We start from the raw sequence: 26,634 nt of genomic DNA, 5'->3' as shown, positions 1-26,634 counted from the left end.
TTGGTCTTTCCCATTCCCCAAAAAGACAACACTTTAACTGCTTATTATTGTGTCTACTTAAGTAAACTGTTAACATATGTTTCCACAAGACTGTGATAAACTCTTATCCCAAGATGAAAAGTGATATTGAAAGTGCCCATTTGCTTCCATCCAATTTGGGGATTTCAGGCACATTAACACACATGAAGGGGGCAAACATGTTTTCAGCGTAAGGAAGCTGAATATAAGACTGCAAATTGTTACCGTGGGTGGCTGTAAAATCACAAAAGGTCAGCCTAGAAATGAGGCGAGCAGAAATATCCTTTCTGTTCCTTGTGATTTATCGGGAGTCTTCTTTAAGGATATCTCTTAAACACCTGTATGAGGTCAAATCTAGTATCTTCCAATCTGATAATTTTTGTTGGTACACTGGTACCTTGGGGCCATCTAAAATGCATAGTTTAAATTTTGGCATAATATTACTTTAACCTATAGATTCAAACATTACAAAAGATGCTGTTTGGAGGGTATTATTTTAATTTCTCATTTATATAATATATTATTAAGGCAGTGTAATTTAAGAACTTCATTGTTAGTGAAACATGTGTACAGACCAAATTTATCTAACAAGGTTTTTAAAAAATACCTCCCTTCAGTCTGTCTATTCAAAGATTGGTATTAACTGATCAAATGCGTGTGGAAATGCATCAACTTGCCCTTTCGCACACCAATCAGAACATACACTCATATTTGTTTTAAATTTCCTGGGTTATATGTGAATATAACATATTTAAATAATTTTATTTGTATCATAAGTATTCAGTTCTTGTTATGTGCAATCTACCTTCCTTTAGTAAAATTAATTACCTAAAATTCCAATCATAGGGTAGTTGGCCAGTCTCATTTTTAAGTGAAAATAAATTAAAAATTCACAGAAAAATTAGAAGAATTAATTTCTTAATTTACTTTTTCTACATAAAACTATACATATTCTCCAGCATTATTTTCAGAATTCATTTAATAGTAGTTTATTAGTTTGATTGCAGACCAAGTCTAGGCTGATCAAATGCATGAGAAAATGCATCAACGTGCTCTTTTGCACCAAGCAGAACACAGACTTGTATTTTTTTATTATTCAAAAATGGGGCCATTCTTGTTTTAGGACATTGATCAGCACTTAGACCCTTACCTGCACACAGGGAGTCCCATGAATTAACTTTGAGCCCCTTTATCTTCCTACCACAACCAGGGGTTCTGCCTATTCCCAAGGAGCCCTTATTTGTTTAATGTATGCTAACAATCTGGTATTTGCATTGTACTGGAAAGATTTATATAGCCAAGGAGGAGCCTAAGTTTAATAAACACATAAATTCCACTGTGAAATTGAGGTAAAATCGGCCGGGCGCGGTGACTCACGCCTGTAATCCCTGCACTTGGGGAGGCCGAGATGGGCGGATCACGAGGTCAGGAAATCAAGACCATCCTGGCTAACACAGTGAAACCCCGTCTCTACTAAAAATACAAAAAATGGGCCGGGCCTGATGGCGGGGCGCCTGTAGTCCCAGCTACTCGGGAGGCTGAGGCAGGAGAATGGCGGGAACCTGGGGGGCGGAGCTTGCAGTGAGCCGAGATGGCGCCACTGCACTCCAGCCTGGGCGACCTAGCAAGACTCTGTCTCAAAAAAAAAAAAAAAAAGAAAAGAAAAGAAAAGAAATTGAGGTACAATTGGCTGAAGGTGGAATTCTTTGGAGGACGTAAATCATTTGAATTTTCTTTTTTGAAAAAAAATCAAATTTTATTTTAGATACAGGGCATACATGTACAGATTGTTTACATGGGGATACTGCATGATGCTAAGGTTTGGAGTACAGATCTGGTCACCCTGGTAGTGAGCTTAGTACCTGCCAGGTAGTTCATAAATCCAACTCCCCTCACTCCACCCTCTAGTAATTCACAGTGTCTATTGTTTCTATAGTTATGACCATATGTTCTGAATGCTTAGCTCTCAGTTATAAATGAGAACATAGGGTATTTAGTTGGGTAGTCCTGTGTTAATTTGCTTAGGATTACAGCTCTATCCATGTTGCTGCAAAGGACATAATTTTATTCTTTTTATGGCTGTGTAGTATTCCATGGTTTATATGTACCACATTTTCTTTATCCGACCTACCATTGATGGGCACTTGGGTTAATTCCATGTCTTTGCTATTGTTAATAGCACAGTGATGAACATACAAATGCAAGTGTCTTTTAGGTAACATGATTTATTTTTTGGGGGGGTGTATATATCTAGTAATGTCATTGCTGGGTTAAACATTAGCCCTGTTTGAAGTTCTTTGAGAAATCTCCAGACTGCAACTTCTGAAATTGAATGACTAATAAAGAACTTGTCAAGCAAAAGAGTTCTGGAGGATGGATTCACTGCTGAATTCTATCAGACACACAAAGAAGAACTGGTACCAATCCTACTAAAACTAATCTAAAAATTGAGCAGAATGAGCTCCTCCCTAATCCATTCTGTATAGCCAGCATCAGCCTGTTACCAAAATCTGGCAGAGACTCAACAGAAAAAGAAAACTTCAGACCAATATTTCAAATGAACATAGATGCAAAAATCCTCAACAAAACACCAGCAAATCAAATCCAGCAGCATATCAAGAAGTTCATACACCATGATCAAGTAGGTTTTGTCCCTCAGATGCAAGGCTGGTTCAACATCCAGGAATCAACAAATGTGATTCACCATATAAACAGAATCAAAAATAGAAACCATAAGATCATCTCAATAGATGCAGAGAAAGCTTTCAATAAGATGCATGATAAAAATTCTCAAAAGACCGGGCATTGAAAATATGCCTCAAGATAATAGGAGCCATTTATGACAAACCTACAGCCAACATCATACTGACTGAGCGAAAGCTCGAACTATCCCCTTTGAGAACTGGAACAAGACAAGGATGCCCATGCTCACAACTCCTATTCAATGTAGTTCTAGAAGTCCTAGTCAGAGCAATCAGGCAAGAGAAATAAATAAAAGGCACCAAAATAGGAAAAAAAAAAAAAGAAGTAAAACTATCTTTCTTCATTGATGATATAATTCGAAACCTAGAAAATCCTAAAGACTGCAAAAAGACTCCTAGAATTGATAAACAACTTTAATAAAGTTTTAGGATATAAAATGAATGTATAAAAATCAGTGGCATTTCTGTGCACCAACAATGTCCAGACTGAGTGAAACCAAGAACACAATCCCACTTACAATAACCACAAAAAAGAGGAATACCTAGAAATATATCTAACAAAAGAGGTGAAAGATCTCTACAAGGAGAACTGAAACACACTGCTGAAAGAAATCAGAAATTATACAAATAAATGGAAAAACATTCCACTATTGATTGGAAGAATCAATATTTTTTAAATGGTCATAATGCACAAAGTAATTTATCAATTCAGTGCTATTCCAATCCAACTACCAACATCATTCTTCACAGAATTAGAAAAAATAAATTCTAAAATTTATATAGAAACAAAATAGAGCCCAAACAAACTAATCCTAAGCGAAAGAGCAAAGCTGAAGGCATCAGACAATCTGTCTTCAAATTATACTATAAGGCTAAATTAACCAAATTGTCACAGTACTGGTACAAAAACAGACCCATAGACCAATGGAACAAAAGAGAAAACTCTGAAAGAAAGCCATACACTTACAATCATCTGATCTTCAACAAGGTCAACAAAGACAAGCAATGGAGAAAGGACACCTCATTAAAAAAAATGGTGCTGGGATAGATGGCTAGCCATATGCAGAAGATTGAAGCCAGACCCCTATATTTCACCATATATAAAAATTAACTCAAAATGTATTAAAGCTTTAAACATAAGACTTCAAACTATAAAAATCCTGGAAGACAAAAATAGGAAATACTCTTCTCGACATCAAGCTTGGCAAAAGGTTTTTTTTGCTAAGCTTGCAATTGCAGTGAAAACAAAACTAGACTAGTGGGACCTAATTAAATTAAGAGCTCCTTCCCAGCAAAATAAACGAGTAATAGAGCAAACAGACAACCTACAGAATGAGAGAAGATATTTGCAAACTATGCCTCTGACAATGGCCTAATACCTAGACTCTCTAGGGAACTTAAATCGGCAAGCAAAAACCAAATAACTCCATTAAAAATGGGCAAAAATTATGAACAGATAATTCTCAAAAGAAGACATACAAATGGCCAACAAACATACAAAAAATGCTCAGCATTACTAATCATCAGAGAAATGCAAATTAAAACCACAATGAGATGCCATCTCACACCCATCAGAATGGCTATTACTACAAAGTCGAACAACAACAAATGCTGGTGAGGCTGCAGAAGAAAGGAAATGCTTATACACTGTTGGTGGGAAGGAAGTTTCTTAAGTCACTTGAGTTACCTATGTTATTTCATATGTAGGTTCACTGAATTGGGCTGATAACCCCAACTGCATAATTACTTTCTGTACCCAATATTCATTCACAAAATTTTTTCTTTCATCTTAGAATTGATACATGGGCTATATTCTGAAAGGTTTGAGGACCATGGTACAAACATGTGGACAAAAGACAAATAAATTTTTATTATAACTACAGTATATTTTAACTTTTAAGAGAAATGTTTTATGTGCCCTTTAAGAAAGCATAATGGGTTGGTTGTTTATTTATTTATTTTGAGACAGGGTCTCATTCTGTCGCCCAGGCTGGAGTGCATTGGCGCAATCTCGGCTTATGGCAACCTCCGTGTCCTGGGTTCAAGTGATTCTCATCCCTCAGCCTCCTGAGCAGCTTACAGGTACCCACAATGATACCTGGTTAATTTTTGTATTTTTAGTAGAGATGGGCTTCACCATGTTGGTCAGGCTGGTCTCGAACTCCTGACCTCAAGTGATTCTCCCACCTTGGCATCCCAAAGTGCTGGGATAACAGGCATGACTCACCGTGCCCAGACGCATAATGGTTTATTTTATATTATTTACTACTTTCATATTTTGCATATAATGGTGATGACTGTAGAGCTCATCAGAAAGAAAACCCTATTTAAAATTACTACGTGGTGTTTTATTGACAAAGCACAGTTGACTTCTACACACATATGCCCACATCACACAGAAACATATATTTTACCTTCTAATTTACAATAAAAGAGTAATGAAATATAAATTATAGAATATCTTTAAAACAAATAATTAGCTAAGATATTTTTCTGTCTTAGCTATTGCCATTTAATGACTTTTGATGTAATCTATGATCAATGTAGAATTGAACATCTTGTTCTCTTTAAAACTTTTTACCAAACCGAATTTCTTGATTCCATTCTATATTTAAAGCTCAGCTATGTATATTGATCAAACTGACCTCACCCAAAATAAAACAGAAATATACGTAATCTGGACATATGATTTTGCTCTTACATTCCACATTAGGTATGTCATTTGTATTTGAAGCACAATATTGACCTCAAATTATGAGTCACTCATTCACAAAATAATACAAAGATATGGCATTCCCCTGTCTCTGGCGCAGCTTTAGAGCTGCCAACCAGCCATATAAGTTAACACAATGAAACAGCATAAATGATATTGTCAACTTTTTATTTGTAATTACTTAATTCACATTTTCCAAGGATATAGGTAACAGAAACTTGTGGGCCTTCTGTGATGGATGACTCTCAGTGTAATATTTGATTACTTCAGAGGACATCTCATTATAAGTTGGCTTCATTTCAGAACTTCTTTTAGGATGAGAGGAAAGAAAACATAAAATGCACTGAACAGGAAGATAAAATTGATTTTCAAGAAAAGATAACACTATAAGTCATTCACCTCACATAATCATGACAAGGTTTTAAATACACATAAATCCCTAAAATATTTTAGAGGAAAAAGTGAAATTAGCACTAAATAGAACAATAGTAATTTTTTGGAGAACAAAAATGCAGCAGATAAATGAAATATGATGTTCAAATATAGAATAAACTAAGGTTATTGGTTTAGAGGCAGGGTTGAAAATCATGGCACATAATATGTACAGGGGACTATTTTCACCAGCTTATCCTACAGTAATTGAAAACTGAATTTATTTTTAAGTAATTATCTAAATAAGAATATATATGTTAATATAATATGTAATATTTATATAATAAAGACTAGAAAAACTATTACAATGTAATCACTGCTCTAAGGGGCAGTTCCACTCTGGAATGGAAGCAAAATATCTTTGAAATCAGTTCCCTACCAATAATCTTATTTGTTGTAACAAATTTTTATTTGATTTAAATATTTCAGTTATTGTTTTATGGCAATTCACACATTAGTTTGCATCACTTGCTACCTTTCACATGAGCTGATGACATAGGAATGTGAGAAATTCTTCTCAAGAGCATATAGTTTTCATAAAAGTAGGTAAACAAAAATGATTTTCTTAGCATTAAGCAATATCCCATCAAACATTAAAAATTACACGATTTTATTATCCATTACATTTGTGTCACCACTGGATGGATTTATTTATTTATTTATTTTTGACATAATTATAGATTCCCCTTCAGTTGGAAAAACTAATACCGAGAGAAAATCTATATACCTTTCACCCAGTTTCCTACAGTGGTAACCTCTTGCATTGCGGCAGTATATCAAAACCAGAAAATTGACATCGACCTGATCCATCCATTTTATTCAGATTTCACCAGATTTACATGCATTCTTGCATGTGTGTGCATGGATATGTGTGTATGTGACCTTAGTTCTATGCGATTTTGTCCCATCTGCAGATTTGTTTTACCACCCCCTCACAGTCAATATACAGGACAGCTGCATCATAAGGATCTCCTTTTGTAACCTTAGCCACTTCTAACCTCTGCTTCCTAATCCCTGGCAATAACTAACCTGCTCTGAATCTCTGTATTTTTATTATTCCATGAATGTAATATAGATGCAATTGTATAGTATGCAACCTTTTGAGATTAGCATTTTCACTCAGAATAATTATTTTAGCATTATCTAAATTGCTATCTCATTTTTACTGCTTTTTATCACTGAGTATTATTTCATAGTATAGATACACCACAGTTTGTTCAACTATTCATGTATTGAAGGATATTGGAATTATTTCCAGTTTTTGGCTATTATGAACAAAGGTGCTTATAAATATTTACTTTCAAGCTTTATGAATATGTGTTCATTTTTCTGAATTAAATGCCCCAGAGTACAATTCCCAGAATATATTATAAACAAATGTTTAGTTATGTAAGAAATTGCCACAACCTTTTCCAGGTGACTGGTCTGTTTTACATTCTGGCTAGCAATGTCAGCGTGGTCGAGCTGGTTACTTCATATGCTCATGAACATTTGATGTTAATCCTATTTGATTTTCCTCATTCTAAGTGTGTAGTGATATATCACTATTGCTTTAATTTGCCTTTCCCTAATGGTTAATGATGTTGAACATCTTTTTTATGTGCTTATTATCAACTGTATGCACTATTTGGAAAATGTCTCTTCATCTATTGCCTATTTTCTAATTGGACGATTTGGTTTTATACTGTTGAGTTTTGAGTGTGCTATATATTTTAGATGAAATACGTTTGTTGGATATATGGATTGAAAATATTTTCTTTCAGTCTATAGCTTAGATTTTCTTTCTCTTCACATGAGTTTTCACAGGAAAAAAACAAGTTTTCATTTTGTGGATGTCCAGTTTATCAATTTTTATTTTATGGATTGTGTTTTTAGTGTTAAGACCAAGAACTCTTCACCTAGCCCTATGTCTTAGCTATAGATGTTTTCTTTACTATTTTATTTTTTCTAAGAAGTTTTTGAGATTTGCGTTTTAAATTAGGCTCATGATTCTAGCTTTAGCTGATTTTTTATAAAATATGTGAGTTTTAGGTAAAGGTTCTTTTGTAAAAGATTTTGTACTTATGGATATCCAATTACTCCACTACTATGTACTGAAAAGTTTCTCCTTCTTCCATTGGATCATTTTTACACTATTGTCAAAAATCTGTTGGTCTAATTTTTTGAAACTCTGGATTCTCTGTTCTCATGGTTCTTGCTTCTGTTTCATGGATCTGAGCCTTCTACTTCATGAATACCACTTTCTTTTACAAATTGTACTTTCACAGTAAGGCTTAACATCTGACAGAGCCATTGATACCACTTCTTTTTCAAGATAATTTTAGCTATCCTCTGTTCTGTGCTGTTTCATGTAAATTTTAGAATGAGCTTCTCTGTGCTTTATAAAGCATCACTGATATTTTGATGGACCGATATAGGAACCTATAAATTATTTTGGTTTGCCTACCCATTTATACCCTATATTTATCTATTTAGGACTGCTTTGGTTTATTTCATCATGATTTTATAATTTAATTTTTAGCCTATAAATACTATATATATTTGGTTAAGTATAGAGCTAACTACTTTCTTTGAAACACTAGTAAATAATGTTGCACGTTTAATTTCAATTTTCACTTGTTTGTTGTAAGCATATAGAAATAAAATTAATTTATATTCATATATCAATTTATGTAGCAACTGTATTTTTTAATCAATTGTATATATCTTTATACAATTGCTCTTATATCCTATGACTTAACTCATGTATTCATTCTAGGAGATTGTGTGTGTGCATGTGTGTGAGAGTGTGTGTATGTGTGTGTCCACGTGTGTCACCCTTGGGATTTTCTACATAGACAATCATGTCATCTGAAAAAAAAGTTTTATTTCTTTCAATCTGTATGCATGGTTTTTTTTTTTTCCTTTTTTTCCCTTCTTACAGTGGAATGATCTTCCAGTATTATGTTGAAGAAATGTTGCAAAAGCAAGCGCCCTTGCCTTGTTCCCAGTCATAGAAAAACACCATTTGACCTTCACTATTAAGTATAATGTTAGCTGTGGGTGTTCTGTAGATGCACTACATCAAGTCAAATAGGTTTCTCTCTATTTCTAATTAAACAAAAAGTCATTCTGAATGGATGTGGAAATTTGTACTGTGTAAAATGGTAATATTACTCTGATTCTTTTCTTCAGTCAATTTTATGAAGATTTCATCAGTTTTCAAATGTTAAAAAAGTCTTGCATGACTCGAATAAAGTTCGTTTGGTCATGGGGTATACTGCTTTTTGCACATTTCTGGATAAGATTTGCTAATATTTTGTTGATGGTTTTATCATCTATGTTTACAGATGACATTGTTCTCCAGTTTTTTTTTTTTCTTTTTAAAAATGTCATCTTTGTTTAGGTTTGGTATCAGAGTCACAGTAACTTTACAAAATAGTAGGGAAGTGTTCCCTTACAATAAACTATAAAAAAAGGAGCATAGTTAATTATTCTTTATTTGTTTGATAGAATTAAGCAGTGAAATAATCTTACTCTGGCCATTTTTTAAACAGATTTTACTTATAAATTTAACAGCTTCAACAGTTACAGAACTGTTTACATTGTTCATTACATCTTGGCTAAGTTTTGGTAGATTTTAGTTTTCAAGAAATTGATCCATTCTTCTGAGTTAATTGAAATTATGCATGTAAAGTTACTCCTCATATTCACTTATTATCCTTTTATTAAATGCAGTGTCTACAGTGATATCTCTATTTCATACTTGACATGTTAAATTATGTCTTCTCTTTTTATTGCTGTTCCTGCTAAAGTTTTATAAATTTTATTTTATGTCAGAGAAGCAGTGTTTTTGTTCCTCTGCTGGTTTATTTTTTTTTTCAGTTTCACTGATTCCTGATCAAACATTATTATTTTCCTTTTTTCAGTTTATTTTGCTCTTTTCTTTCTAGTTTCTTGAGGATGAAACTTAGATGATTGATTTGAGAGCTTTTGTGGTTTAAAATGTAAACATTTAATGATATACATTTTCCTCTCAGCACTGTTTTAACTGCATCCCAGTTATTTTGATTTGCTGTATTATTATTTTCATTCAGTCCTATGTATATTATTAAATTTCCTTGGAATCTACCTCTTTGATCCATACATTATTTAGAAATGTATTATTGAATTTCTAATATTTTAGAAAATTTCCAAGGGTTTCTGTGTTTTTGAAATCTAGTTTGATTCCATTGTGGTCAGAAAAAAATGCTATAAAATTTTAACTTCTTTAAATTTAGTTATAGTTTTATAAAATATAATATTTTCTATCTTTGATGAATGTTTTATGAGCACTAAAAAATTGTTGGCTAACGTGTTCTACATAGATCAATTAGATCCTGTTATTTCATTATGTTGAGCATTTATTTCTTGCAGTAGGGTAGAGGCAGAAGTTCAGCTCTCTGCTGATTTCATTGTCACCACAGGAGGTTGATGAAACTAAAGTGTCATCTAGACCTACCTTCCATTTTCTTACTCTACTTTTTTTGTTGCTGGGTAGGGGTAGAGGATCAGCTCCCTCTGGGTAGGGGTAGAGGATTGCAATCAGTTGACTACAGGGTTGAAAACAAGTGGCGTTCTGACTGGCCCTCAATCCTATAGCCTTGAGTCTTGAGTTCAGTCTTGATGATGCCAACCAGATGAGTTTCAGCTCACTGTTAGTGCCTGCCAACAATATGCAAGGGTACAGCGAAGTGGAGTGGTAATTAGCCCTTGCTTGCAATGCTTTATTAGGTCTCATTGTTATAAAGTGGGGCTGGAGGTAAAACCACCTTTGCAAAAATTATCTCAGTGAGAGAAATCTAATCTAAATGACTCCATCTTGCTTTTAACCTCACAAGCTAAATGCCTTTGTTAATTTTAAAACAAAGATGATAGTCGCTTTCCAAAACCAACCACCTTCTTGCTCAGGGACCAAAACCATCTTTGCAAGACTAATGAAAGTTCACAAGAATAGGATTATGGGAGGGCCCTGAATTCTGCTAAAATGTAGGCATAGTAAAATGATAACTGGTCATTGTCCTCTATCTTGCCTTTCTGTAATCACTTACTGCTTGAGAATCACATAGATGGAGGTCACAGGATTTGTAACTTCCCCAATTTCTCCTATAGAAAATGATACTGTTGTCAGAACTTAAATATTGGTATTTGAGGTATTTTTCAGATTTTTGCATTCTGGAAACCAACTGACTCTTTCCAGACCCATGATTCATACCAGGAAACTGGCTCAACCTGTCTTGGAACCCCCTCTTAGAAACTCTCAGCACATGAAGACCATTTGGACATTCCTATGATTTCATCTCCAACCAATAAGCAGCACCCATTTCTTCATTTCCTGCCCACCAAATAATTATTTAAAGTCCTAGCCTCTGAACTTTCCAGGAGAAAGATTTGAGATAAATATCCCATTAATCTGCTTGCTGGCCTTGGGCTAATTAAACCTGCTTTGGTGCAATACCTGCTGTTCCCAGTTCATTGGATTTTCTGGGCAGTATGCAAGGTTAACTTGGCCTGTTACAGACGTTCATCACATCACTAACTGTATTCCAGTGACACTACCCTGGCATTAAGTTGGAGCAGCATTTTCTTCCTCAAGAAGATCAGCCCTACACAGTAGGAGAAGCCATCCTGTCTCCTTCTGCCAAGCAACTGGGTGAGGTTAAATATCTACTTTATTCTTGGCACGAAAACCATGAATAGGGTATGATTGTTATGTTGGTGCTTGGCTACAGTTGGATCAGTGTTGCCAAAAAAGGCCTGTGGTGATGCCACCATTTTCCTACATCTCGGCTAAAAAGCAGTGCATAGTATAGAAATATGGAGCTTTTTTCTCATACTATTTTTGGAGCTTTTTTGTTTGTTTGTTTGTTTGTTTGTTTGTTTTATGCCTATTGGTTCTAGGACAGAGACCTTTATGATGCTCTGTGTAGGAAAAATGGAAGAGAAAGAGAAAACCTAGGGAATACAACACTGTGTCATTCCTCAAGCTCCTATGTCCTTATGAGGTTTACCTACCTCTTTGAAACTTTCAGTCTTCTTGACTATATTATTATGCTATGTGCTGGGTCTTCTACTTGTAAGAGAAACCACCTAGGGGAAATGGAGCTAATCTATCTTGGCTAGAAGCAGATGTGTATGGATTGAATTATAATGATTAATTATACTTAACGAAATATTGAAACTAAATGCAAATGACAAAATATTTATTTTGAATAAGGCGCTTTGTTTAATTTTTTTTTAAATGCTGCAATGTTCCACACATTTTGAAAAAAAAATCTTTCAAAATTCTAAGCTTATAGTTTTGACATCTTTTCTAGTTTTGCTAAAATAGAAATATTACATGTGGGACTTTGAGAATAATAATTATGCCATTTTCTTCATTAATATTCTTGACATCCACTCATGCCGAGTTTAATGATTACTTTCTAGATTTTAATATCACCTATGTGAACTAATAAGGCATCTACTTAGAGTTTTTGTGTTGACTTAAAGATTTAGGCATTTTATGGTTTATGTATATTAATACTAGGTGAATACACAGTGGGCTTTATTTAAATGTTTCAAAGCTTTTCAAACATTGTAATAATGATTAATAACAAGTTTATATTCTGCTCATATTAGCTTTTCCTATATTCCTTAGGGATTTTAGAAAATATAATTTTAAAGGTAACTGAATTTTATTTCAACTTACATATGTACAGTTTTACACACAAATTCAACCAGTGTTTTCATTTGTAATTTAGAATGTGTTGCTTTATTTCTGAGCAGGGAATTCCTAAAATTTCTGTGTTTTAAAAACTTATCCAGTATCAGTAAATGAAAACAAGATGTCATTGTTCCATGTAACTCTACTATATATTTATCTTTATGATACAATCAGATTATTTTTTAAATTAAAAAACCAAAAGATGTAAAGATTATAGGTGTCAAAAGTAGTTACTGGCCTTTCCTTTAATATAATGAGCAGAATTGGAGATGAAATATTAATCCATTTATGCTGATTATCTGCATAAAAACAGTTATCTCGAACTCAGGGTCAATTGAGAATATTTAAGAATTATTGAAAGAAGCTTTTAAACTGAGATATTTAAAATAATTAAAGTCGATTTCAATCTTCTATGGGGCTTACATGATCCCACTAAATTGGGCTCTTTTAACATCAAGCAATTTAAAGGAAAACAAAAGAGGGAAAATAAAAAGAGATGAGAAACCTTAAATATTTGATGTAGGGAAGAAAGAAAAAAAGTAACTATTGTTAATTCACTTTATTCAACAATAACTGGGCTCAGGGTAAAATGTTTTCAGATCTGGGACGTCTTCTTATCAAAGACTTTAGCTTGCAATGGATGTGGTAGGGGTGATTCTTCTTGGATGGTATCTGAATTTCTTCAGAATTCCTATTTTCAGTGGCTTATCAACATGGAGAAGAATTTGTGTAGAGTATCATAAGATAACTCAACAATATATCTGTGTTTATGTGTATGTTTCTGTTTAAGGGGGCAGTAGTTCAATACTACTTTAAAAATAATACTCCCTGGCTGGGCGCGGTGGCTCTCGCCTGTAATCCCAGCACTTTGGGAGGCCGAAACGAGGGGATCACGAGGTCAGGATATCAAGACCATCCTGGCTAACATGGTGAAACCCCGTCTCTACTAAAAATACAAAAAATAAGCTGGGCGTGGTGACGGGCGCCTGTTGTCCCAGCTACTCGGGAGGTTGAGGCAGGAGAATGGCGTGACCCCCGGGAGGCGGAGCTTGCAGTGACCGGAGATCAGGCCACTGCACTCCTGCCTGGGCGACAGAGCGAGACTCCGTCTCAAAAGAAAAAAAAAAAAAAACCTCCCTAAATTTTCCCCAGGAAAGTAGGACCTAAATTCCACGGAACTCTCTCCCCAGTGATGTTGACATTTGCAGTGAGAACTTTCTTGTCCTGCTATTCCTCACATAGAATCCTAGTTGTCATCATTATAGGAATATCTGCCTTATCGTATTTGGAGTAACAGGATTTTCTAATTCTAGGTATAGAATTATGAACAAATCTTACTTTTTGTATAAACCTTATTTTCTTAACTTACCTGCATTTAAAATTTTTAAAATATATTTTGGCTTTTTTTCCATTACAAAGATAAAATAGTCCTAAGTAGTATTTAGTTGGGAAGTCCCATGTTTATGCTAAATTTGCTTACTTTTGTTATTTTCTCAAAATATTTTCTTGAAAAAATTATTAATAGATTTTTCTAAAGGTAATTTTAAAAATGAACTGACATTTAAATAACGTAGTTAATTACATTTAGTTATCTATCATTTAAGCAATGGAATCCTAATTCAGTGGTTATTTAACTTCTATTTCACATAAGACATCTCTCTCAAATAAATTTTCGAATTATTTTCGACTTTTATTAGACATAAAGTCTCACTATGTTTCACTGGTTGGAACTCCTGGGTTCAAGCTATCCTCCCACCTCAGCCCCCTGATTAGCTGGGACTTCCGGCACATACCATTGTATCCAGCAAATTTTCAACTTATTAAAAGCTTAATTACATTTTTTGATCATCAAGATTAAACAAACATTTTAGATTATTACATATAAGCATCTCTCTTTCTCACTCTTCACATATACACACAATAAAAATGAACTACTGTTGTGGTTACTCACTCTATTTTAGATACTTATATCTTTCCCTTGTCAATAATTATATTTAATATATTTATATATGTTATGTTATAAAAAGTAAATATTAACTAATTTTCAATCGTTTTAAAATATAGTATCTACTATAAATGAATTCTATATCACTCATAAGCTAACATTGTTGCTGGAATTAATTTTATTATTTACTAATATTTATAAAACTCAATAGCTTTTCCTTCTATTTCAGACAAATTATACCTATTTTTCTCAATAACACATGGCTACAGTGAAAGACTTCCATTTATTGGTAAGTTTTATCCTCAACTGATGAATGCCCCATAATAATAGTAGACATGGTAAAGAAGAAAGAAATTATTTTTATAACTTTTTGTGAAAGCCCATGATTTAGAGACTAATACAGTGGAGCTTATTGTGCAACTTACTGTGAAATTTCATGATTTATTATGCAGTTCTTAGGAGCTTATTGAGTGTCCTTATTGTCACACTTCATGATTTACTGAGTAATACAGAAGAGCTTATCACATAACTTGATGGTGAAATCCTGATTTACTGTGAAATAGTTGTTCCAATATGTTTCTACAATGGGAAGAGTTTATCTAATGTTTTCTAATTACAGACAAGCCTCATCAGACACTTCGTTTTCAAAGCAAATAATATCTATAAGAAAGCTTTGAATGCATCTTTTGCAATAGGAAAATTTCTCCCTTCAAAATTATCATTTATCCTAATTTCTGAAGCATTTAAGTCTGGGAGTTGGCCCCAAGAAAATGAAAGGCCATTTCTACTTTACTTCATAATGTACCATGATGACACAGCAGTTGATGATAGTTATTTTTCAAGAGACTAAAGTTAAATTTTTCTAAAAATGATAAAGTCACTACACTTGAATGAATTAAACGTCTCGAATTATTTTTGTAATACCTGGCTTAACTGTTTCTCTCTTTCACTTACCATTAAGCAAAGCCTTAATGGAGAAATTTTATAATTTGATAGCATGCAAAATTGTAAATTTATAAATTACCACTAAAACTGTAATGCTTTCATAATATGTTTATGCTAATTTTTGCTCAAATATATGAGGAAATTCTATAACATTCAATGTTTTACTAATTTTTAAACTCTTTTTTTGTTCATTTTTATTTCTTAAACTTTATATAAGCTTAATAGTAGTTAAAATTGTGTAATGCAAATAAGTAACTTAACTCTTGAGAGAATATATGACTTTGATGTTTAATTTCACTTATCTGAAAACTAAATTGTGCAAGCAAATGAGGATTATTTCATTTAATTTCATTTAATTTATGCATATATTTTGATATAGAAGATGTTAAATGTGGATTGTATGCAGTTACAAGAATCAATACTCTATATGCCCAAATATAATATCACTCCTATCCCCCAGGGAGCATGAAATACACAAAATTGTTTTTAACCATTAGCATGTCTACAATTAGAAAATATTGGATCTCTTGACATTAGGGAGAAAAGAGAAAGAGATAGAGGGTGGGACACAAATCTTTGGGGAAATTTTACAGCTAGGAACAAAAGAAGGAAAAGTAGTAACTGAGCAAAATGGAAAAAGAATAGTTATAGAGCGAAATACAGAATCTGAGGACACAGTGCATTTTTGGATACAGTGCATTTTTTCACCTTAAACTTAGTCAGTTTTGAATCCTCTGGTAAGGCTTATTATTTTCCTGGCAGCCAGTAGGCAATTTGATGCAAAGCTAAAAAGCTGTTATAAAATAGGGTTGATTGACAGATAATGTGAAGGAAAAAATCATATTCAAACAAATAGTTTTACTAAAATATAACGAAATATATTCCCTCAAAATGGAGTTGGTAAAGACAAACTAATTTCGTAAGATGTAGATCCTATTAGATAATAATAGTACAAAAACTACAGAAGTAGACTATGCATAAAAATAGTTAATCTATTAAGAAAGCAGAAATTTTCATTTACTTTTATGAAATTAAAGACAGGGCAACAGGATCTTAACTAGGAAAACTAAAGGGAACTATATTAAAAGAAGAAAACTACAATTCTTTGAAAAGCGTTGTGTTGTAACAGGACAACCAAGAAATATGATGGCAGGAAGTGGAACCAAATACTGACTCCACAACACATCTTTCATCTCTTATGAATTGATGAATCCCTAATGAGAATGTATTTGTGGATATAACTCAGTCACACCATCTATTATATTTTAATCATTTCAGTAACAAAAGCTTATCAAATTCACTTCAAATATATAGATGATTATTGTTCTAAAACTTTACGTTTGTGTATGATGTACCAATGAACAGAAACCTCCACTTCCACACACACACGCACACACACACACACTAGCACACTCTTTCTTTCTTTTCTTTTTCTTTTTGTTTTTGAGACGGCGTCTTGCTCTGTCACCCAGGCTGGAGTGCCGTGGCACAGTCTCACTGCCGGCCTCTGCCTCCCAGGTTCCAGTGGTTCTCCTGCCTCGGCATCCTGGATAGCTGGGATTACATGTGTCCACCACCACACCCGGCTAATTTTTGTATTTTTAGTAGAGAGGGGTTTTGCCATATTGGCCAGGCTGGTCTCGAACTCCTGACCTCAGGCAGTCCGCCTGCCTCGGCCTCCCAAAGTGCTGGGATTACAGGCGTGAGCCACCGCACCTGGCCCACACTTTCACGTAGACTTTTTCTTTCTTTCTTTCTTTTTCTGAGATGGAGTCTAGCTCTGTGGCCCAGGCTGGAGTGCAATGGCACGATCTCGGCTCACTGCAACCTTTACCTCCCGGGTTCAAGTGATTTTCCTGTCTTAGCCTCCTGAGTAGCTGGGATTACAGGCGCCCGCCATCACATCCTGCTAATTTGTGTATTTTTAGTAGAGACGGGGTTTCACGATGTTGGCCAGGCTGGTTTCGAATGCCTGACCTCAGTTGATCCGCAGGCCTAGGCCTCCCAAATTGCTGGCATTACAGGAATGAGTCACCACGCCTGACCCACATAGCCATTTAAACAATTTATCAAAAAGTAACATTTAAAATTTGTACTTTGTTATTTGAAATTCACAACCTTAGTCAAGTAATAAAGCAGGGTTGAATGGACACTATTCACTCTGCTTCATATCTCTACACTCCCTAAAGATCACTTTTTGGCCTCTGGCTGAGATCAAGAGCACTACCTGAAGATGAAAGATGCCAGGAGCTGATTTGCAGAGCCTCTCCCTACACATTTTTGTTGTATTGAATTTGTTTCATTTTATTCTCTCATCTTTCATGGAATGTTACAATTACCTAAATTATAGACTAATACAGAAGTTTTTGAGCAAAAAAGTGTATGTGCTGTGAAGGTCCACATTTTAAACGATCCTAAAACGTAATTGTTTTAGAACGGGCACTTGTCCGGGCCCCACTGAATGACTCATTTTACGGCATCACATTCAATATGGATTCTATCAAAGGAAAACCAACTCATTCTCAAGATGAAATTCATCCTTTGCATATTATGTACCAATGACATCACTCATTCAGTGCCAATTATGGGAAAATAGGTTTCAACATAGAGTGGCTTGTACTGTTTATTTAATAAAACTTTCAGAATGTGTTTCCTTTATAATTTCCAATTATTGTAAGTGTTAAAGTAAGTCCTGCAACAGTCTTCATAACACAAGAAAAGGCTTCAAGGGAATCATATACTCAATAGTACTTGAGTGGGGTATTGAAAAAATAATGCCATTATTGCAATAGCAAACATCATCGACTATATAAATACCTTCTTGTCTCATTTGAAATATGCACAGGGCTTTATGTCATCATCCATTTTACAAGTGCATTATTGTCTCCCACAGCAGAGACCATGTAGGATGCTAAAATTTGAAAAGCTTTCTTATGCATAGATTGATAGATTATGCATTATTAGATGTGTATTAGAGAATCATGTTTTTATGAAAAGCAGTAAGTGCTCTATTCAGCAAAAACGTTACTCTGTTCCTCAGACTATAGAATATGTCTGACTTCCTGTGGTAGGGTTTTTAGTCAATTTGTTGGAGTCTTTCCAAGGACAGTCCAAATGAAATCAGGGGTTGCAGCATTTTAATATCTCTTTGAACCTAAGAATTGCTGAAGCACTCAGAAATCTGCAAATTTGCCAACTCTCTTGTGGGCCTTTGTAGAGTGTTGGTAGTTAATTAATTACTCCCAAGTAATCAACTTTGCAGTGTAATAGCAACTGTTTATTTTATTAACTTTATCAAATGCTGAATGAAAGATTAACCTGCACTATGTGCTGTATTCAGTTGTAAACTTTTATTAAATTTAGCCAAAACAGGTAGATACAAATAATTAAAAAGTTACCTGAATATAGATCGGAGAAAAAGGGAGTTTAAGTAATAGAATAGCCACAGTACATTTAAACTTTTGTTTTTGGTAATGTAAATTCGATATACTCAACATATTACCTCAGGAGTAGTAACAGAGTACATAACTCAATTTCTGATTTTGCTATTAAGGGCCATGTCAATATTACACAATAAAATACATATTTTGTGCAGGAACAAACAAACATGTTTCTAGCATCAGAAGGAATATATTCATTGATAAAACTATGTTTGCTTTTTTGGATCTGACTAATATAACTCAATTGGAGATGTATGCTGTCACTTTTTGCCCTCTAATATGAAGGTACCTGATATAAAGATACCAGATAGCCCTTGACTTTGAATTTAGACCTAGTACTTTTCATTGACCATTTGTTAACTCCAGTGAATTGTCTATGCAAGTATTGCTAGCCATATAGACATAGCAATTGGGGTGGCAGGGCAGAGAAGGCACAGATGACAACTTATTGCATCTGCCCATAATCAACTTCCATTGTTCCTATTTCGCACCATTTACTTTTTTATATTCGTACTGTTCTGAGCACAAAATTTTGAGTTCTACACAAATTACTCTTAAGACAAAATGAGCAATTCTGTGACCCTAGTATATGCCAGACAAGTGCTAAATTCCCAGTGTTCAAAAAAGATTTTTAAGTGTTCTTATTATTTTCATAATTAGAATAATTGTGAAAAATTAAAAATATTTTATTTGGGTGTGATTATGTTAAAAAACAAGTTATATGATAATATCCAAGGGTGCAACATGTTTTCATTATAACTTTTGCTTCCTTATCTTGTATATGAGTTATACAATTACTTGGATAATTGTCTTTAAAACTAAGTACATTGTGTTATGGTTTCAAATGCATGAATGGTATGTTAAAGAATTATTCAGGGAGCTGAGGTGGCTCAGGCCGGTTGTCCTGGCGCACAAGAAGGCGAGGCTATGCGTTCGAGGCCAACCTGGGCAACATTAAAACAAAAATTTTTAAAAAATTATTCAAATATTCTTAATTTACTTTGAGGATTTTATGTGTTACGTTACCAAAAAAAAAAAAAAAAATTGTTTTTAAGTATCTCACAGCCATTAAAGACATTTTACATTTTGCCTTTTTTTCTAATAAGATAAATCATATTACTACATTTATTTATAAAGTAATTCACAACAGGTTGAAAGACTAAATTATTATTGTTATGTTTAAAATTACCACCATTCTTTCTTATTTAAAAAACTATATATTAATTTTGTAATCACTTTTTTGTCAGCATTTGATCTTAAACTTCAAAATATCAATACATTAAATGGGAATGTTTTCATCTAAATTTCTTTTCTGCAACATAAAAATGGTTTTCTATGATATGAAAATGATTAAAAAAAAAAAAAAAAAAAAAAAAAAAAACTTGCTTTAGTACCATGTTGGCAGGTTGCCTACCTTGGATACAATTCTTTGAAAGCTTTTCCTATCACTTCATCCATTATTAAGTCTGTTTAAATTTTCCTTACTTTATAATTAAATTTCGATAATATGCTGGGGGAAAACTGCAGTGTCACACTCACATAATAATGATATACAGAGCTGTACTAGGCATCTTATGTTTATGATCATGATATTCCCTCTGTCTGAGATTTTATTGCCTTTCTAATTGTTCACTTTGTTAATGTGACTGTATAGAGTTAACAGGAAGAAGCCCAGCAACCTGCTGGAATCCTGTGTGGTTTGTCTTCATTTTTGGCTTTGTTTACTCAGTACAGCAGATTTTGAATACTGATGATCACCTACCTGCAATAAAGAAATGCTAGGAAAATTTTGATCTCCTTTCCCTGGATGAGCTTACTTCAGCTTACTTCTATTCTTAACCTCCCTCAATTAGCTTTTTGTATCCTTCTACTTCTTTCTTTAACAAAGAAAATCTTTTTCAGAAATATTTTAATCACTGCTCTAATAGCAGATTTATCAACCTGGCCTTTGATATATTCTTTGAATCAGTTGCCACTTTGAAGATAAATAGGAATTCAAAACAATAGTAACTATGTTTAGAGCTTCCGTGTGTGTGTGTGTGTGTGTGTGTGTGTGTGTGTGTGTTGGCCGGGAGGTGGTGGGTATCGAGTTTACAACATTGGCTTGATTTTTTTTCCTTCCGAACTTATGTAATTTTCTATTATGTCAGAATTTATTCAGTAAAGAAAATAGACAGCATATACTGTTATTGGCTGGATACTTTCCTAAATGTTTAAATCTTGATAAATTTACATTGATCCTCCAAATTCAGCAGATTATAGAGGCACACATTTTTTCTCAAAGATACGTGGCTCAGTCTAGGTGGTCTTGTGTTATTCTAGGTTCTTCTTCTCTTTTATCCACTGCAGGTTTTGAGAGCCTTCTCCCTGATCAACATGGCATTTTCTTACAGGACTCTCAGGCTCTTCTCGTTTCAGAATAAAAACAACTAATCTCGTGAGCATTACTGAGTCATGCTTTTCTTTTTCTTTTTTTTTTTTTTTTCCTAGTGGTGATACTGAGAGGGTATAATGATGAGCAGGTTATGTCATTCTCTACTGGAGTGTTTGTATATGTCTATATTTTTCTTAAAAATCTTTAGACTATTTTTAAAATACCTTCATGTTTGACAGCAGTAATTCTGAAGTTAGACTGTTTTAAAAATAATTAATCCCTTATTAAGTTATTGACTGGATATTGATTGTATAGAGTCTATAATCACTGTAACTAAAGTTTCATTTGTGTATCACTTTTAATACTTTCAGTTATGTTTAAAGAATTATATTTGCTCATAAACCTATGAAGGGAAAAATTTGTGATCCAATATTTAGTGATCAAATTATTTGCTACACAATTAGGTGTTACAAAGCCTGCCTTACTGCTGACACTAAAAAGAAAAGAGTTTGACCCTTCACCAATTTTAGTGTAGCCATTCAGAAATACACACTAACATATGGCTTATTGGGTGAACAAAACATGAAAGGTGTATAATAATAGGATAAAATATAAATGTAGTACTAACACCTAATACTAATATATCACACTACTCAAATATTTAGGTTTAAAACAGTTATTAAAATTATGACAAACTCATTCTAAGACATAATAATCAGTTACTTTCAAATGAATGCAATGAATTACAAACCCTTATCTTCATTGTGTATATCCCTGAAATAAATATATATGTCAGACACTAGATAGAAATTTACATTCCTTTTTATTTTATTGTGGTGAAATATATATAACACAAAATAGACCATTTTAAATATTTTAAATGTGTCATTCAGTGGCATTAATTATATTTATACTTCACAACTTTTTTCTAAACTACAGGAGGTTACATCCTCTTTCAATACATTTTTAGCCAAAACACACACACACACACACACACACACACACACACGAGATACGATGAGATGGTGATATTTTCATAAAGAAATGGTAATATTTTCTACCATATTGTGTTCCAAGATTAGTGAGAGATAGTGAAGAAGTCATAAATCCTCTGAATCTTTGTGTAAGGGAAATATGTTCTTGGTATTACTTTACAAAGTAGAGAATTTAAAGGAGAATCATAATAATTTCTTAATCTCATTATTAATTGTAACTGTATATTATCACTTATTCCTGTATTATATTTGTGATACACAATGGATATTTACTTCATATTATTTATTTAACTATGCCTCATTATTGGAATAATTAATAATAATAAAGATTTAATTAGTGATAGTCACTTGGTTTTATTTTGAGACATACAAAAGAGTTAGATAATGTATTATTTCCTTGTGTACTAGGTAAAATATTCAAAGAAGATGAGATCTTTGTCCTCTCTAGAAATTTATGATTCATTTTGTGGCCACACATGATGACTTTATCTATATTTGCATATGTAAAATATTTTAAATGTTTTGTTATTGTTAAACAAAACAATACATTTTCCTTTAAGATCACTCTCGGTTCACTTATAGTTCACTCAAAATTATACTTAGATATATAGATACATACATACATACATATCACCTTTACATTTGATTTACTAATTTTAAAAGAGCCTGTAGAAAACTCAGTAGTCTTACAAATATAGTAGTGTTGGGACATAATAAAAATGTATACATAAATATGTATTTTATACTTAATTTATATTATTAGTAGCAATTCATCATAAGTTAACCCAATGTCTACCATATTGAAGTATTATCTTAATAAAAAAGTTTTATTTTGCTTCATATTCTTACAAAACTATATACAGAAATATGTATATGAAAGTAACTCATGTTTATAATCATAATATCATATGAATCTTATTAAAGTGGATTGCTATCTTGGAATACTTAATAGTCAAGTGATATCAAAATATTTTATGTTATTTAGTTACACAGTAAGCCAAAAAAGGGTAAAAATATCACCATGCCTCATGGGGCTCATGTGCTTTATTTCATCTATCCAATCCTACACTTTGCTAATGTGTTGGATTCAGGCACTTACCTCTCAATCTGTATTCATGGAAACTAAAGGTGGTCTCATGTGGAGCTCTAACACTTTGAAATATGTCAAATTCTACAGGTTAGTTCAGAGTAACTTTGACTATATCGGAAGAAGGAAAATAAAGATTGGGAGGAACAATTATTTCACTGTAGATAAATTATCAAAATTCCAAACACTGGGAAATGATATACCTATCTCCACAGCTTCCTAAAATGAAATAGGACCAAAATCTCTCTCAGAGTGTTTATGCAGAACTGGGGAAATGTGACACACTTTGATCTAACTTAAATATATTACTTAAATTAAGTCAATAAAACAAATTATTTTTAAAAAATACAGGGACAATATTTAAATGTGAAGCTAAATAGTATTGTTTTCTTCAGCTAATTAACATTTGAATTATATTAGATATAATATATCTAAATTTGTATACAAAGTATTTTACCATGAGTTTTTTGTTATTTCAATTTTCAGATTCTCAGTGTAGGTAAAATAAAGACATGAGATATTTAGGAAAGAATGACACTTTGATAAAGTAAATGCAAATAGTCATCTTATTCTCCTCCCAAGATTTAATAATGCGTTATGTCTGTTAGGAATGAGCATTTTGGTAATGTAGCCTGAAAAGTAAAGCTGGGTGAGGGAGTTGTAACTTTGTTTCAACATACAAATATAATAATATTAAATCTTCCCCACACATCATATTTATTTAAATTAAGCAGTCAGGTATAAGTGATGCTACCACAAGTTATAGCTGTTGCTTATACTTTACTTTGCTATCTTTGTGAACGCTGAAAATCAGAGACGGTTCTCAGTTAATTTACAAAGTTCGTTTTGCCAAGTTGAGGATGTGTGCTCAAGAAACAGCCTCAGGAGGTCAAAAGCACAATTTGGTGGTATACGTTTTAGGAGACATGAGACATCAATCAACATATGTAAGACTGGTTTGATCCAGAAAAAGTGGGACAACTCAAAGCAAAGGTGGGAAGCTCAAAGCAGGGAGGGGGCTTCCAGGTCACAGGTAGATAAGAGACAAATGGTTGCATTCTTTTGAGTCTCTGATTAGCCTCTCCAAAAGAGGCAATCAGATATGTATTTATCTCAGTGAGCAGAGGGGTGACTTCGAATAGAATGGGAGGCAGGTTGGCCCTAAGCACTTCCCAGCTTGACTTTTTGCCTTTAGCTTAGTGATTTGGGGCCCTCAAATTTATTTTTCTTTCACACCTTTTAACCTACAACTTTATTATAAATATGGTGCCTTAAATCATATCATCAATGTATCTTTCAATTTCAACTTTTGGTCGTTTGCAATTGCTCTTCCATTCTTCAGCATGTATTATAGCATATTGGATAGTAGAATTCAATAATTCCAAAAGCTTTTGTTCACCCAATCCCAACCTTTTGACCTCAACTGTATCTTCTTTTCTACATTCTTTATTGGAGTTTAGATGAAGAAAACCCCAGTTCTCCAATTAATCATGTTTTTCTTCCATTACCTAAACAGGTATGCTGAATTTAGCATCTCGAGTAAATATTTTAATTTCTTAGTCTCTTTCAGCAAAATTTTATTTCAATTTATTCAATCTAGAATAAATAAAGATGGTATAATGGAGCCTTTTAGTCAAGGGTGATTGCTTGAACTGGTGTAACTCTCTCCCTCACAGACAGTGTTAATGTGTGAAAAAAATCTCCAGTAGTAAGCTCCTGAATATCCTTCTGTTTTATCCCTTTCTTTATGAACAACTTGACTATTTCAAGTCGGTTTAGCTCCTTCTTATTCCAATTTCCTTTCCATTATTCTATTTTTTACACTTCCTCTTTATTCAAATAGCACAAATCTTTCTTCATCATCATAGATTTTATGTACCAGACATGAAAGTAGTTTGGCTACAGTTTCTTGTGTCGCTCTTGGAGAGTCTAACAGCATATGTTTCAACAAATGTTTAATGATTATTTCCCTGCCCCAGTCCTGGAATGAGGCATTTCTCTATTTAATTTCAGGGTTGATTTTAGTAGAAAGTAGTATGTAGAAAGCAAGATCTGGTTGCTGGATATGGTAATTGGTAAGAGAATTTTTTTGCTCATAGTTCCTCTCATTGAATACAGACAGAAAATAAGTATATGTGTATATATATGCATTTACGTATATATACACATGTGTATATACATGTATTAGTATGTATTACATTTATTTAAATACATGTAAAAATATATGTATTTTTCACACTGCTATGAAGAATTTCCCCTGCTCAAGCCTGTAATCCCAGCATTTTGGGAGGCCAATGCGGGTGGATCATGAGGTCAAGAGATCGAGACCATCCTGTCCAACATGGTGAAAACCCGTCTCTACCAAAAATACAAAAATTAGCTGGGCGTGGTGGCACACACCTGTAGTCCCAGCCACTTCGGAGACTGAGGCAGGAGAATCACTTGAACCCTGGAGGTGGAGGTTGCAGTGAGCCAAGGTTGCGCCACTGTACTCCAGCCTAGGCGACAGAATGAGACTCCGTCTCAAAAAAAAAAAAAAAAGAATTTCCCCGAGACTGAGTAATTTATAAGAGAAAGAGAACATTTCTTTTTCTCCTTCCCTCTGCTTATCTCATTTCTTCTTTCTTTCTCCCCTGCACCCCACATCTTACAATGAAGTTTGCATTTTATGTGTATGTTGTTAAGCATACTGTGCTCATATTGTATAAATGTCCAATTAGTAAGAATAACAATTCATCCATGATTTCGATGTTCATAGTTGTCAAAAAACAATATTTGAAAAGATTATTTCTAAGAGAAAACCTGTATGTAATGCTAAGCCCATTACCTAGTAAATACTAAATAAATTTACTTCTTATAGTTATTAAGAAAGTAGTGTTAAAATAAACATAATAACCTTGATTATCCCCCATCAATGTCATGAATATAGACTTTCTCTCTAAAAGGATAAGGAGTAAAATATAACAGGTCTTTGGTGTTACTTTTACCAATCAAGTGAGATTAAATGCACTGGGTGTTAGTAAGTTTTCATTTTTATCTTCATTATAAAGCCTATCTTTTCAAAGCTGCAGTTAGGAAAAAAAAGAAAGAAAGAAAAAGAAAGAGAAAGAAATGAGAGCATTTGTAAAATATACCAGATGCATCAGTTAATTTATTTCAGGCATGTAAGCCTGATAAAGCAGATTTTATATGTTCATCAGTTTTTTTGTTGTTGTCTTTTTGTCTTGGAAAGAAAGTGTTGATTATAAATTCAAAGTCA

The 26,634-nt window shown here is 33.4% G+C and overlaps 1 long non-coding RNA gene across 1 annotated transcript in view; it reads right to left on the bottom strand.

The window, feature by feature from the left end:
- Positions 1–4,874: 4,874 nt before the first annotated feature.
- Positions 4,875–26,634, bottom strand: part of LOC116270500 — a 64,587-nt gene continuing 42,827 nt past the window's right edge. Inside the window, exons 3-4 of the long non-coding RNA XR_004178529.1 lie at positions 10,346–10,548; positions 4,875–5,741 (exon numbers count right to left, since the gene is read on the bottom strand). This is a non-coding gene — a long non-coding RNA (uncharacterized LOC116270500). The remainder of the gene's footprint in view (positions 5,742–10,345; positions 10,549–26,634) is intronic.

The sequence above is a fragment of the Papio anubis genome, chromosome 15 (genome assembly GCF_008728515.1).
Source record: "Papio anubis isolate 15944 chromosome 15, Panubis1.0, whole genome shotgun sequence".
NCBI lineage: Eukaryota > Metazoa > Chordata > Mammalia > Primates > Cercopithecidae > Papio > Papio anubis.
This window is presented reverse-complemented; position numbering and strand designations above follow the sequence as displayed.